Genomic DNA, 14696 nt, shown 5'->3' with positions numbered 1-14696 from the left:
AGAAAGCCTGACGAAGCCTTCCAGTGTTTCCTTGTCGTTTTGAAAGCAGCTAGAAGAGACCTGAGAAAGCGCTTTCAGTCTGTGCTGCTGTAGCAGAACTCTTTGCCAGACTCCAGCTTTGTTTCAGCTGGCAAAATGTTTCAGCTGACTGTTGCCTTCTGCCTAGTGCGGAAGTGTGCAGCTGAGACTTGTGGAAAGACCTGGTTCCTGAGCCCTGCTTTAGCAGCAGGTGATTAAAGTGGGAGGCTGTGAGTTGCTTTTCTGTCTTTTATTGTGTGTGCTACGTGGACTTTTCTTTTCCTGGAGCTTGCAGTAGGGAGTGAGGTACATGTTTGCTTCTGAGGGTAGATGGCTTAGTACTCTTTAGGCTGTTGCTTTCCTTGAGGAGGAGGCAAGCTTGGCGTCTAGGTGGGGGTACTTTCTTGCTAGTAAAGCCCCCAGCCGTTGGGTGCTAGAAGGGAGTGTTACTGGAAGGCATGTGAGAAAGAGGCCAGAGATGGTGTGGTGGGCGAAGTAGCTGTGTGTGAGCGGTGTGTTGCCCGGGCGAGGTGTGGGGGGTGTTGCTGAGCTGCTGCAGCGGTGGCAGTAGCTGCGCTGGAGGGATCTTCCTGTGTTTCTGTCGGAGGTGATGGGTGAGGTGCTTGGAGGGGAGGACTTTGGGACGCGAAAGGTAACGTTGGGAGTGTGGGCCCTGTGCAGGGAAGTCAGTGTCTGAGAGGCTGCTCTGTGGCTGCCCAAGGCTGTTCTGCCTGTTCTTTCCTCAGCATCGAGGCACGTGTGGAGGAGCCTGGCCAGCCTTGAGCAAGGAAGAGAAAACCCAGAGTTCCACCTTATTCAGGTAATGAATAAGGCGCACCTTATTGTTCTGAGGTGTCACGTACCTTGGAAAACTCTGGTTCTTCTACTGAAGCGTTGTTACTGAAGTTGTGAGGGTTTTCATGCATTCTTTTCTCTTTGGGAGTGTCTGTGTGTCCAGGGGCCTGAGGAGGTATGGTGGGGGCTAGCCCCAGGCAGGACAGTATGTGTGCTGAGTGAATAGGCACTATTTCTCCTGCCAGCAGTAGAGATGCCCAAGTCAGTAGACTCCAGGCATTGTTTTCTGGTTGTGTGCCTCTACCCATGGGCAGCAGCGAGAGCATTTCAGCTGGCAGGCTCAAATCTTTTGGTCGAGGAAGTCTAAATCAGCCAGAGCATTTCTGCTATGTTATGCAGAGAACTGACTTTATCCCCACACAAAGGGGCCAGAGGGTGACCTTTGTGTTCGATAAGTAGCCATAGGCATTAGCTAGACGTGTCACTTGAATTTGGATTTCAGTTCATTGCTGCATCACTCTGCTAAATCAAAAGTCCCGTGTAACATCAAATGTCTTCAAAATAAGCTTTTCTCTTCAACATGACACTCTCCGTATGTGTGGAATATCTGAAAGAACCTGGTCAGTGAGTACTGGACTCTGACGTAAAGGAGCAGCAAGACTCAGGGCACTGCCTGCAGGCGCCAGGATGAGATGAGCGACTCCAAAGTGAAAGACAGTTGGGAATCAGAGGACATCTGAGAGCTGCCAGTGGGGAGGAATCTTGAGAGCCCTTGACACAGTCGGTCTGTGGCTGCAGGGCACTGCTGCGCTGGTTCCCGGAGGGTTCTTCTAAAGGCAGCACCTTGCACAGCTGAGAGGGGCTGTCAGGGTGGCTCTCGGAGCTTCTCCTGTGTGGAGCAGGAGGTGCTTTAGATCAGGGAGGCCCAGCCACACCGTCTCAGGGACAGGGCACGACGGTTACCTTCTGCCGGGGATGGTGCAGGGGTGTGAAGCCAGGGAGTGCGCCCAGGTCTGCACGGGCTGTAATTCAGAGCAGTGTGCCTGCATGCCAGGGTGCTGTGTGCATCAGGACCATGCCTTGCAGGTGGGCAAGGAGCCCTCAGGCTCTTGCCACGCTGTGGGAGAGGCGCTAGCCTCTCAGAGGACTGGGAGGAGGAGGCACAGATCCCTTGCAAAGTGAAGGTGCTGCTGACATGTGCCTGGGGCCAGGGCCATGGAACCTGCTAGGCCCTCTCCCAGCTGCTGGGAAGGCACTACAGAAGCAGACAAATCCCGGGGAAAAAACCTTCCGCATGTTCCTGGGAGTCAATGGAAGGGTCACTTCTGTTTGAGAACATGAGAGGGCAGCAGCAGGGAGGTGGCTGGGGTTTGTGCTTGTGAGAGGACTTCTGCCTGAGTAGCGGACAGGCCAGCAGCAGGAGCAGCATCAGCTAAGCCGCTGTGAGGTCCCTTCAGTCTGAGCAGCTGATCAGCAGGGAGAGGGCTGGGAAATTGCTTGTGGGGACACTTCTGTCTCTGTAGATGAGAGGCCAGAAATGCGCTGGCCTTGCAGGGCTGTTCCCTGCTGGGCTGGGGCACTCCGGGGAGGCCTGAGCCGCCCCCAGGTGGTGCTGGGCAGGGGGCTTGTGTGGGCTCCCACTGCCATGGATCCAGCAGGCTGCCTGGAGTCCACTGAGTAGACTCAGCACTGAGTTCACGCAAGCAGGGGTTTGGTTGGTTTGGTTGGGATTGTCTTTCCACACTGAAATAGAGACTGCTGTTACACTTAAAAACAAGATTTATCAGCTCATTCCGATGAACCGCACACCACACGCAGCCTTGACAACACAGCTCATGCAGTTGGGTGGTGACTCTGTTCACTTGTGTGGGGACAAGTGCTCTGTCATTCTATATATATATATATATATATATATAAAATATATATATAGATATGTATATACACACATACACATGTATATATATGTTTGTACATAGACATATATAGACACTATATGTATGGTGTCTAGGAACTACAGAAGGCATTCCTGATGATCAGCTGTTTTTATTCTTAGGAGAATAGGGCTTTTCACCATTGCAGAAATAGCCTCAGGCAAGTCAGGGGATTCAGGGGTGCTTTGTGCAGACTGTTTGTAGAGTCTCCTTAGTTGGGCGGTAGGATGGAGTTTTAAGCAAATAGCGTGTTGCCATTAAATCGAAAAATGCAAGATAAGGCATTCCAGCCCTAATTTAGAAGCTGTACTAGTGCAAGTGAGGCATGTGGACTATTCAGGGGAGTAAACTCATCTCTCTTGTCTTTCCGACAGGATAAACCATATCATAACAGAGGATGCACTGCATAGTGATGAAGAATCACCTTCAGGGTTTGAAGATGAGTTATCTCATCAGATGCCCGGTAGACGAAACAGGTAAATGTCTGGGTCCTTTGGATTCCAACTCTTGAGAGTGCTGGGTCTTTGTAAACAGTCCTTGCTGTTGTCAGCGTGAGGAGATGTAGAGGAGGGAGTAAAGACAAGTTTGTCAGGGAGGGAGGGTTATCTCAATACATGCACGAAGTAAGCGCAAAGATAAATCTAGGTACGAAAGTTCCAGGAAAGTACATTGCTATTGTGGATCAAATGGAAGGACCCAGCTGCCTTTTCCTGCACATAAAAGATCCACAGACTATTGGGAGCCATTGATTTAATCCAGGGTATTGCTTCAGTAACTCAAGCCCAAAGAAATGTGCTGTCTGTCCTTTTAGATAAAAAACCTATACAGATTTGTGTAGCCCTCTTTGCCCTTCCCACTTCCAGCATTGTTAAAACAGCAGTGAATTATGTAGTGGGAATAACATTGCACAATTGCATGTGTTTCGATCCCCCCCCTTTTTTCCCTAAAAAGGCTACTCTGCTCCCGGCATCACGAAAATGAGTGTCTGGGTGGTGAAGAAATCCCGGCGGGTGCGTGCTGAGGGAGAAAGTTGTACTTCTCCCCCGGATCAGTCACCTGAGCCCTAGTCCCTGCATGCATTTGGCTGGCCAGTGGCCATGCGTTATGTGAGAACCATCACTTGCCTAGACAACATAGTGGGGAACCAGCGGACATGGTGGGGCTTGGCAGGATTGCTTAGGGGAGGTGTGGTACGAGTCAGCCAGAAAATGGGCTGTGGTAGTCTTCCTGATCCCAGAAGAGCTTATGACCTGCTGGAGGATGGAGACTATTAACAACAACAAAAGTGGTGGGGAAGGGGGAAAGAGAAGAAGAAAAGATTAACATCTCTGTCTTCCTTGCTAACTTTATTTGTAAACCTCTTTTTTTGCAATTGCTGTTGTTGAAATGCTGGTTGCCAGCCAGCATGGTCCAGGGCAGGGCTCTAAACAGCTGGAGAGCCAGGCTACAGGCCAAGGTCTCCTTTGGAGCCTGCAGCGAGACGTGCTTGGGAAAAGTTGGCAGTTCATACCCTGGGCCTGTCAGGTCTGCTTGTTAACACCACATCCCCACCACCTGTCGGGGCTCTGCTTGGGCCTTTGGAGGAGCTTGTTGGAAGTTGTGGAGGCTTTGTGGGGACCCCCGAGGAACTAGACAGTGCTTGCTGCTAGCAGGAAAGGAGAGCTAGGCAAGGACAACTGCAGGAGGCCTTAACTTCTCCTGGGAAGTTGTAGCTAGGTGTGGCTGCTGCTAACGAGCAGCACCTGGGTTGCCCCTGAGGAGAGGGAGTTGGGGCTTTTGATCCAGGTGGCACCACCTTGATTGGGTGGGTCAAGCACCCTGTGAGTCACTGCTAGGCAGAGGCCTCTAGAAGAGCCAGGCCTAGAGCACAGTGAACAGAGGCAGCAGTTTGTGCAGGAGGTGCTTTCCATTTCTGGTAGTGGTGTGTGCTTCCTCAGGTGTGGTCATGACATGCTGCAGAGCACCTTCCCCAGTGGCTGCTGGAGGTGCTGCATCACCTGTGTCTGAAGCTTCATCCCAGACAGACCCTCTGAGAGCAGATGCAGCTGTAGAGGTGTCAGGCTGCAGGGAGTGCCTAGGGCCTCTCTGTGAGGCCTGGGCTGACAGTCAGCTCTCCTGCAGAAGGTGTGCTGTGGCTGATCAGTTGTATTGGCAGGTAAAGGAGTCAGTCAGGGAGGAAGTCAGTAGGCTGCGTAGCATCCAAGAAGATGAGTAAGAGATGGACAGGGTATTCTCGGAGGCTGTGCAGCTCCAGGAGTCCCCACCCCGCACTGCAATGGAGTTGCTGGAGGGCTCTGCACCGTGTGAAACAGTACATCATAACACTGTTGAAGAAGGCTGGAAAGTGGTCACTTCTTGTAGCAGGAGAAAGGCTCTTGCTCCCCCTCAAGACTTGCCTTTGAGGAACAAGTTTCGTGCCCTGCAGGCTGAGGAGGAGCTGGGCATGACTTCAAGGGAAGCTCCTGGCCTGACAGACCCCGTGCCATGTGGGAACACCTGGAAGAAGCGGCGAGTAATTGTTGTGGGTGACTCCCTGCTGCAGGGGACAGAGGCACCTATCTGCCGACCAGACCTCTTGTCTAGAGAGGTTTGCTGCCTGCCAGGGGCTCGAATAAGAGATGTCATGGAAAGACTGCCAAGGATCTTCTTACACCTCTCCTGAGAAGCCTGCATGCTCGATTGGCTCTTTGAAATGCCTGTACACCGATGCAGGCAGCAAGGGGAATAAGCAGGAAGCATTAGAGCTCTTGTGGGGTTGCAGGGCCATGGTCTCGTTGCAGTTACAGAAACATGGTGGGATAGCTCACATGACTGGAATGCTGTCATGGATGGCTCTGTGCTTTTTCGGAAAGACAGGCCAGGAAGGCGAGGTGGTGGAGTTGGTCTTCATGTGAGGGAGCAACTAGAATGTGTGGAGCTCTGCCTGGGGGTGGCTGAAGAGCAAGTTGAGAGCGTATGGGTCAGGATTAAAGGGCAGGCTAGCATGGGTGACACGGTGGTGGGGGTTTACTGCAGGCCACCTGATCAGGAAGAGGAAGTTGATGAGGCCTTCTAGAGAGAGCTGGAAGTAGCCTCACGCTCACAGGCCCTGGTTCTCCTGGGAGGCTTCAACCACCCTGACATCTGCCGGGAAGAGAGCACAGCTAGGCACAAACAGTCGAGGAGGTTCCTGCAGAGCATTGAGGATAACTTCTTGACCCAGGTGGTAGAGACGCCAACAAGGAGAGGTGTGCTGCTAGACCTTGTCAAAGACAAAGAAAGTCTGGTTGGAAATGTGAAGGTTGGGGGCAGCCTTGGCTGCAGTGCCCAGGAGATGGTGGAGTTCAGGATGCTGTGAGGAGGGAGCAGGGCAATAAGTAAGACCACAACGCTGGACTTGAGGAGAGCTAACTTTGGCCTCTTGAGGAACCTACTTGGAGGACTCTCATGGGGTAGGGCCCTAGAAGGAAGGTGGGTCCAGGAGAGCTGGTTAATAGTCAAGTATCACTTCCTCCAGGCTCAAGAGCAGTGCATGCCTCTGAGTAAGAAGTCCAGCAAAGGGGGCAGGAGAGCTGCCTGGCTGAGCAAGGAACTCCTGGCAAAACTCCCAACAGAAGAAGGCAGTCTACAGAATGTGGCAAAGGGGACAGGCCACTTGGGAGGAATATAGGGATACAGAGAAGGCAGAGTTGCTGAATGCCTTCTTTGCTTCAGTCTTTACTGCTAAGGCCAGCCCTGGGGAATTCCAGACCCTGGGGACAGGAGAGGAAGTCTGGAGAAAGGAAGACTCTCCCTTGGTCGAGGAGGATCGGGTTAGAGATCATTTGTGCAAACCTGACATCCACGGGCCCCGATGGGATGCAGCCATGAAGGCTGAGGGAGCTGGCAGATGTTATTACTAGGCCACTCTCCATCATCTTGGAAAGGTCCTGGAGATCAGGAGAGGTGCCTGAGGACTGGAAGAAAGCCAGTGTCACCCCAGGCTTCCAAAAGGGCAAGAAGGAGGAGGCAGGAAACTACAGGCCTGTCAGCCTGCCCTCCATCCCTGGAAAGGTGATGGAACAGCTCCTCCTGGAGGTCATCACTAAGCATGTGGAGGACAAGAAGGTGATCAGGAGTAGTCAGCATGGACTCACCAAAGGGAAATCATGCTGGACCAATCTGATAGCCTTCTCGGAGGGGATGACTGGCTGGGGAGATGAGGGCAGAGCAGTGGGTGTTGTCTGCCCGGACTTCAGCAAGGCCTTGGACACTGCCTCGCATCCCTTCCTCCTAGGTAAACTCAGGGAGTGTGGGTTGGCTGAGTGGCCAGGGAGGTGGGTTGAGAACTGGCTGGATGGCCGAGCTCCGAGGGTTGTGGTCAGTGGAGCAGAGTCTAGTGGGAGGCCTGTAGCTAGCGGTGTCCCCCAGGGTCAGTACTGGGTCCGGTCTTGTTCAACGTATTCATCGATGACCTGGATGAAGGGACAGAGTGCACTCTTAGGAAGTTTGCTGATGAGACTGAAGTGAGAGGAGTGGCTGACACAGCAGAAGGCTGTGCTGCCATTCAGCAGGACGTGGACAGGCTGGAGAGCTGGGTGGAGAGGACCCTCCTGAAGTTCAACAAGGGCAAGTGCAGGGTCCTGCACCTAGGGAGGACGAACTCCATGGCCCAGGACAGGTTGGGGGGTGACCTGCTGGAAAGGATCTCTGGAGAGAAGGAGCTGGGAGTGCTGGTGGACAGCAAGTGAAGCATGAGGCAGCAGTGTGCCCTTGTGGCCAAGAAGGCCAATGGGATCCTGGGGTGGGTGCATTAGGGAGAGCGTTGCCAGCAGGTGGAGGGAGGTGATCCTCGCCCTCTCCTCAGCCCTGGTGAGGCCTCACCTGGAGTACTGTGTCCAATTCTGGGCTCCGCAGGACAAGAGAGACATGGCGCTACTGGAGAGAGTCCAGCGGAGGGCTACAAAGAGGATGAGGGGCTGCCTGGAGCATGTCTCCTGTGAAGAAAGGCTGCGAGAGCTGGCCTGCAGAGCTTGGAGGAGAGAAGACCGAGAGGGGATCTCATCAATGCGTACAAGTATGTGAAGGGAGGGTGTCAAGAGGACGGGGCCAGACTCTTCACTGTGGTGCCCAGCAACAGGACAAGAGGCAATGGGCACAAACTGAACCACAGGAAGTTCCATCTGAACAGGAGGAAAAACTTCTTGATGGGGAAGGGTGACGGAGCACTGGCACAGGTTGCCCAGAGAGGCTGTGGGAGCACTGGCACAGGTTGCCCAGAGAGGCTGTGCAGTCTCCTTCCCTGGAGATATTCAAAACCCTCCTGGATGCGATCCTGGGCCATGGGCTCTAGAGGACCCTGCTTGAGCAGGGGGGTTGCACTGGATGATCTCCCGAGGTCCCTTCCAACCTTGGCCATTCGGTGATTCTGTGATTCTTTACTCTCATAGGATTAATTGACTCCGGTGAGGAAGGTGGGATTGGTGGTTAAGGAGGTGGCCTGGTTTTAATGTGCTGCCTGTTATTTCTGCCTTAATATCCACGTTTTCTTTTGGATTGAATGACCTCAAGTAAGGATGTTGCGCATGACCGTATTTTCTGCTCCAAATTGAAAGTCAGGATGTTGCTGGCAGCTCAGGGAGCTGGAAGATGCTGCTCATAAACCTCTCTGCATGGCAAGAACTCCTGCTGACCTTAGTGGGATTCAGACCGTGGGTTTCATTGCCTCGGAAGACTCTGTAGCTCCCAGGAGATGGCTCTGCATCAGCCTGACTGCAGGTCATGCACTTTTTCTGGCCTCCTTTTGTTATAATGGGGTAACGCAACCAAAGTTTCTTTGCGGCAAGAAAGGTGTTTCTTTTCTTTCATTTAACTTGAGGGGAACAGTTACAGTACACTTGTCGATTAATATGAACATTTCCTTTAGCTGGGTACGTTTACCAAACATAACCAGTCCGACAGCCTGTCATGCTGCACTGTAGGTGCTATAAAGCATTTCAACTCTCAGAAGCCTTCTCTGTCTACAGCCGTCTCTTTGTCTCAAGGAGCCGGATAAAGCACCAATAGGCTTAGTGATGTTTTGTTCCTTTTTACTTTTAGGCAGGCAATCTGTGCTGTTGTTTGGCAGCATCTGGACCTTTAGGAGAAGCACCTGAGAGCTGTGAAAGTGCGGACAGACCTGTTAGGTGGCTGGATGCTCCTCTGTCACATAAGAGGATTATCTCTAGTTGCCTGGTGTGAGGGCTGCCTCTGTGGTCATCTCCCAAGAATGTCTAGTTACTGCTAGCACTTTCCACCTGGGGACCAGGACTGTGTGAGTCTTGAGGATGTGATCAGATGCAGAGAGAAATGCATCCCGTGAAAGAGTGCTTGCTGCTTTGTTCATGAGGTAGAGGCTGGTCTGCTTATGTGCTTGAGGTATCATGTGGAGGCAATGGCTTGTGGTCTGCCCGAGCAAGGAACGTGGTCCAAAGGAGCCTCTGGAAAGGAGAGAGCAGGCTGTGAGCTGGGGAGCTCTTCAGAGAGCTTGAAGGCTGGTCACCTCCTCTAAAATTAACTTTGAAACTGTGATTCATAGCCAGGCTTCTTTGACAGGGCCTGCCCTCACCTTGTCTGACTGCGTTGTGCTGCTTGTGCTCCAGGCTGACTTGGGCACAAGCCCACCCTGAACTGAAAACTCGGCAGTCCCGGGGGTGTAGCAGTGCACCCAGGCTCACCCCCCTTGCTGAAGGGCTCGGCTTCTTTTCTCAAGCACACCCCGAGCCGCTGTGAGGCTCCTGAGGAGTGACCTTGCATCTCAGGAGCTCTGAAGTCAGGCAGAGGTTAAGGTCTGCTTCTGTTTGTGCAGCTAGGTCTTGAATGTAATCAAAGCAGAAATTGTACTTTCGTGTTAAGCAACGGGTTTGTCTTGGTAGGTGTGTTCTGACACTTAGTGCTGTGTGGTTGCTGCACAGTTTTCAGCTGACATCCTGTTTACATGTGCTCCCGTGTGTTAGTTTGCAGAGATCCATAGTTATGAGCTCCACAGCAGCCTCTTCTACATGCCTCAAGGTTCTCATACCAACTTCCTTGTCACCAGCATCTGGGAAGGCCAGAGGACAGCACCAACTGTCACTTATACTCCCCATGCCCACGTAGGCTGGGAGGATATGGGAGTCTCATTGAAAGCTCCGCTTACAACATTATTGCAGAGCAGTGCAGCACAGGCACCAGTTGTGTTGCTTGCAACTCCAGGCGTATGGCTCCGTAGATACTATTGAGTTTCGTTTCATTTGCCTTTCCCACTTTCATTTTCATTTCTGTGCCCTTGAAGCACCTGGGTGCTGTGCTGTCCCAAGCAACCGGATGCTGTGGTCACTAGGGCACCCTACCGGCATCTCGTACAGTTTGCTTAGGCAGAAAACAATCCTGACAACTTGTGTCTAAACTGTTTTCTGAGTCAAGAGATTGCCTTGGAGCCAGCCTTGCCCACGTTCCCCCACACAGAGGCTTATTAGGCAGATCTACAAATTTCCCTAGGAGAATCACTCCAGGGACTTTGAGGTGGCTATTTATAGCCTGACTTCAGTGTATGCAGGCGTGTCACGTAGAAGGCAGTCAGGATGGGTGCACTAAAAGCCTGCCTGCCGACAGTTTGCCACTGCCAAGTGTAGTGGTTACAGTTTTCAGAAGAGAAATCGATTGAGCGTTTCCATGCCTTGACTACAGTGTCAGCTCTTTCTTCATAAAGGCCAAAGCTTTACAGATTAGGAAGCTAAATTCCATCTTGTGTTTCAGTGACTTTAGGAAGACAGCTACCTTGATTTCTGTCAGCACGCTTCCGTCGACATACAGCCTTGACTTTCCAGCCTGCTGAGAGCTGGCATTAAAGGAAGGTGTTGACAAGATGAAACAAGTTACTCCCCAGCTGATGATGTTTTCCTGACTATGGAAGCAAAATTCCTGACTGGATACTGTTTCCATCCAATGCTTTGAAAGTGCATAACTTGGATACTGCTGGTAAACTCCTTCTAAGGCTGAATACTGAAATTCCAGTGTGTCAACAGTTCCTGGCATCAAAGCAGGTCCATCTTCTCACAGACGGCTCGAGTAGTTCAAGGCTAAGGCCCCAGGTCAGGGGTCAGTGCTGGCCCTGGAAACAGTCCTCCCTTTCGTCAGGATCGGAGAAGCCTTGTCGCTCTCTGATGTCCAGGAGCCAGGGTGCCAAGTTCCCGCCTTATTTTTTCAGAGAGGATGAGAAAAAAAACGGATTTGGGATATAATAGTTAACATTGGCCTCCTCAAAGAGTTCAAAGCCCTCCAGCCCAAGTAGCACTGCCTCAAACCCTGACACCTTTGAGCCTCTACCTGAAGCCTTTCTTGCAGCTCCTTCAAATAGCATGACTAATGCTGTCCTGCTATGTGAAACCTTGCAGCTTCTCCGCAAACTAGTGCTGCTCCCACGCAGTCCATCTGCCTCCTCCCATTTCCACTTCATGTCTTCAGCAGCTCACTAAACTCAGCCCACTAGTCAGTCCTCACCCATGTATCTGATCTATCTCCAGATGGACAGGCAGGAGGACTTGACAGGAAAGCCTGCCATTCCTTCCTAAAAGGATGTCAGTTCCTGGATTTGGTCTCCCCGCATTTTTCACAATAGCTGAAGAGAAAGTCTACAGCTGGCAGCAAGAAAAAGGTTTTCTGCATGGCCAGATAACCACTTAAATCTCAACTAGAAAAGCTAGCCTGCTGTTTTCTAGAAGAGAATTCCAAAGCAGCAAATCCTGTGAAGGTTTTTGTTTCATTGTTTTCAGCAATGTTTACGTTGTTGAAACCAAAGAACTTAAACCCGTAGTTCATCCTACTGTGGGTTGAGTTTTGCTGACCCAGGATGCATACAGCTAATCGTTAAATCTACAGATAGCACTCCCATCAAGGAAACAGCTGGTCTTTCAAGCAACAAATGACAAGTGACTTCCACTAGATAAACCTGGCCTGCTTAGAAACCGCTCAAGCTGGCATGTACAGAGAACACACAGACAACAGCCTCCCCAAACCCGCCTTTTTAAACCAGAAGACTGGTTTTAGGGAGTCTGCTCCCCTTTTTTATTACAGCAGACACTAAGCCTTCAAGCCTGACAAGGCATTGTTTATATTTGGAATCCACGTACATTTGGCATTTTATCCATTCTTAAGAAACTTCTTTTTTTCTACTCCTAGAAAAGCTCAGTCCTGACAGACGTTTTGCAAGCGCACAAATGTATTGATTCCTCAGGTCTCTTCTCCTGCAAACAGCTGAGTCAGCATTTGTAGTTCTAACACAGCCTCCATTGCCTTGGATGTCACACTTTGAATCTGTCACCAGACTTCCGGATAAAGCAATGGAAGAATGACCATTTCTCTTCTAAAAGCTGAAATTTGGTCAAAGAGACCACCCACACCATCAAAGTGTACCTCAAGATGAATTCCACACAAGCCATGTGTCAAAGAAAGGTAAAGAAACTCCATCATTGTCTCCATACGTTTTCTGCTATGGGGGCTTTCTTTCTGAATAACCTACTGTAAAGCAGGGGCACCGTGGGATTTTACATTAGAATCTTTGGAGTTTGCTCCTAACCCCTCCAAAGAAATCTAACTGCGCTTGAAGAGTCCGTTCTAAAAGAGAGCCCGCTTAAAGCCATCAGTGCCAACAGATTAAATGTTATGCCAGTGGATTAAACACTGCCCCCATTTAGATTCCATAGGAGAGCAGGGAGGGGAACCCTTCACAGTCAGGCAGCTGCTCCTCGTCTTCAGTAATTTCCTCCCTCCCCTGTTCTCTAATGACACTCACCTTCTGGAAGCTCTGTTAGGGCTCTGCTTCCTATGCCTCTGAAAATGTTCCTCATCATTAGAGGAGGAGGATGGGGAAGTACTGTTGTAGAGTTCATCTTTCCATCTGAAAGCATTGGAAAGGCAACAACAAAAACAAGGTTAAGAACACACTAAGTCCTGCCAAGACTCAAGGGAGCGCTCTCAGAATGTCCTGTGAGAGCTATGAATTTTCCAGTCCGTTTTATTCCTCAGGCATGTGATTTCAAAAAGCATTACGAGTTTTCCCTTGTGAGAGCAAAATTCAGTCTTTCTTGGGAAGGGGAAATGTTGAACTATGACTTCTCTGTGTCTCTGCCTTGGTTTTCCTCACAGTTTGCCTCTTTGCCACAGGTAGAGCAGGCAGTGGTGCATGGAGCTTGGAAAGCAGATGCAGATCTATTCAAAGGCAGCACCAGCTGGGTCTAGCAGCCTGCCAGTGGAAAGGCGTGCCTGGACATAAGTTCTCAGTCTTCTTTAACGTCATGGCAGGCTACAAAATAGATGGCGTAAAAAAACAAGTGACAATAGAGATTATCTGATGCCATACATAACGCTGAAGTACTGACCGAGCTGCATACCCAGTTCTGCCTGTAAGCTAACAGTTGGTTCCAGCTTCTTTATTGACCCTAAGGACAGATGAGCTGCTCTGAATTTGCCATAGAAACAAGAACTGAGTTCCACCTCTGAGTCAAATGAAAAAGTTTTCATGAACCCTTTCTGAATCGTGGGACGGAAGAGACTAAGAACACTGGAAAACTTCTACACAGACTCTTCTGCTAAGTCTAACTAAATTACCTCCCTGGTTTCCGAAATCCTTGGCTATCCTTGACGATTAAATAGTCTGATGAAGATTTTGAGAAGCGGCTTGTGGCTTCAAGTGCAGAACAAAAGGATTTCAGGTACAGAATCTCAGCCAACACTTCCTGAATCATGTCATGCCTGACCTCAGGCGTTGCATTTTTTGAAATCACTAGCTCTTGGAAGGTATTCTGTCTCCCAAGAAAAAGATCTTGCTTCCTTTGTACCTTCACACTGTCACAGTTACCATACTACAATGATTCTGTAATTACCACCCATGTGAAAATCCTTTAAAGCATTTTGGGGTGTTGTGACTGACACTACGACTGATAAAGAAGAACGATCGTTAGCCATACGCTTACCGATTAGGTCTTTTGCAGCAAAGGCTTCATGACTGGGCACTTCTCAATGTGCACGTTTGTGTGACTGGAGAAGACCAGCCTGCACACAATATCTTACTTTGTCTGAAAGCAAAGAATTCAGAAGAGTGTTACAAGCGCCTTCAAGATAAATCAGGTTAGCCGTGAGGCAGAACATGCGAGGTGTTTCACCCATCTCTTTTTGGACCACAGGGACGTTTCAAGTGTCTTTTATCAATGCACAAGTCAAGTGGACTACACACAGGCCTGCTTTTTCAGGAGGACTAAAAGTCACCCCAGAGAGAGCGAGGAAGCTGGTTTGGGTACTGTTCTTTGAGGGATACCCAGGCCATTGTTTTAACTCTGTGTGGAGAGCTTTAACTGAAAGCCGGGAAGTTTGATGTGGAAACAGTAAAACTCGGTCGGTAACTCTTTGGTAAAAGTAGTGCAGTGAAATGGAAACGGTATTACCCAGCGCAGACTCCGAGTAGGAAAAGAAGCTGAATTATAGAGAGTAGGCCTGTGGAAGTCACACTCTAGCAGTTAGCATTACATCTGCAGTAGACCTCTGATACCCTTTAGACACAGACCAGTGTATCTAAAAAAAGGAAAACAGCAAGGAGTAGGCCAAGTGACAAAGAAATACAGCGTGTGCAGAGACCTGCATCTAGCAAAACCAGGGAACTTGACTTGCAGAATGACAGCAAGAAATTTAAAGAAAAGTAGCGTGGGTGTTCATATGCTTTTCCTTCCTGAAATTATATCCTGCTTGTACACAAGAAATCAGCCCTTCACAGGAATTGCGCATGTAACCTACTTTCCAACGGAGCTTGACAGCATTCAGCAGTTTTCCTTGGTCTAAGCTCTTAGGGCATTCAAGAATCTTTGCCATTTTCTGCTTCTCAGTCTTAGCTTTCTTCTGATGACGCGATAATTACACTACGCGGACCAACATGCAACTGTTTAAATACTATTGGAAAGTATATCAAATCCAAAATGCACCATA

The 14696-nt window shown here is 50.1% G+C and overlaps 1 protein-coding gene across 1 annotated transcript in view; it reads right to left on the bottom strand.

Annotated features, from left to right (window-relative positions):
* Window positions 1-14696, bottom strand: part of LOC138061270 (maestro heat-like repeat-containing protein family member 7) — a 114771-nt gene that overhangs the window by 57913 nt on the left and 42162 nt on the right. The gene's annotated exons all lie outside the window — the stretch shown is intronic.

This window comes from Struthio camelus, chromosome 16, assembly GCF_040807025.1.
Source record: "Struthio camelus isolate bStrCam1 chromosome 16, bStrCam1.hap1, whole genome shotgun sequence".
Lineage (NCBI taxonomy): Eukaryota > Metazoa > Chordata > Aves > Struthioniformes > Struthionidae > Struthio > Struthio camelus.
The sequence above is the reverse complement of the archived record's forward strand: the minus strand, read 5'-3'. Positions and strand labels throughout refer to the sequence as shown.